This window comes from Frankliniella occidentalis, unplaced genomic scaffold (assembly GCF_000697945.3).
Source record: "Frankliniella occidentalis isolate FOCC.00 unplaced genomic scaffold, Focc_3.1 Scaffold69, whole genome shotgun sequence".
NCBI lineage: Eukaryota > Metazoa > Arthropoda > Insecta > Thysanoptera > Thripidae > Frankliniella > Frankliniella occidentalis.
In genome coordinates this window covers 552,663-553,602 of record NW_026267199.1, presented here as the reverse complement: position 1 = coordinate 553,602, position 940 = coordinate 552,663, and positions in this window count along the sequence as shown.

Genomic DNA, 940 nt, shown 5'->3' with positions numbered 1-940 from the left:
GGGTGGGCGGGGCGGGCACGAACGCTGTGTACCGTACCGAGCTATGGCGATAAGCTACCGACTCGAGATGAGGCACGGGCGCGGGGCTCGGGGGACCCGGAGCACGGCCCTACAGCCGCCGTGCACTCTTGTGCGACTGTGCGGAGCGTGCGGAGCCAAGACAACGCGCGAGGTCCACGCCGTCCACCCGACTTCTGTTGGACGACGACGCCCCCGTGCGACGTGCCCGGGTCACGGTGGTCCAGGTTGGGCCTGCATGCTGCGTCACCCCACCGCGTGCTCAGGACAGGGAGCGCCGTGAGTCACGAGAGAGGCAGAGGGAGAGGGGCGGGGGGGATGAGGGACGAAGTGCACGAAAGGAAAAGAGAGGGACGGAGAGGAGGCGAGAGACTCGCACTCAGAAAAACGTTCTTCTACAGTAAAGAAATCGCCTCCTTGCCCAATCCAACGGAATTTTCTTTTACACAAAGAATAGTTTACCCTCGAAAACTTGTTTATTACGACAAAACTTTCGTTTGCTATGACATGCTTTTTCGTTATCCAAACAAAAGTCACGACTTTCAACCCTGGTACGAAATTTTCGTTACAGCAAATTAAATATCGTTATCTCAAAGATGCGATTTTCAGGGTGTGGAGACGAGAGACACCTAACCTAAGTAACCGGTTTCGGTCCGAGATCGCGGTACTCGAGTCGGTACGTACACTGAAAACTGGGCAATGACGCTTGTCTATCACTCTATGTTGACACCGTAAGAATTTCTTTTTTTCAAATAATATTATCTAAGTTAGCTTTTCAATACTATTTTCGTTGGCTCCATCGGATTCCCCGTAGAATTTCCGATCTAACTGTAGTATTTGAGAGATACTTGGAGACTGGTGGCTTAGAGCGGTACGTCGTGAGGGAACCGGGAGTACTGACTGATCAGAGGTCTGACAAGTA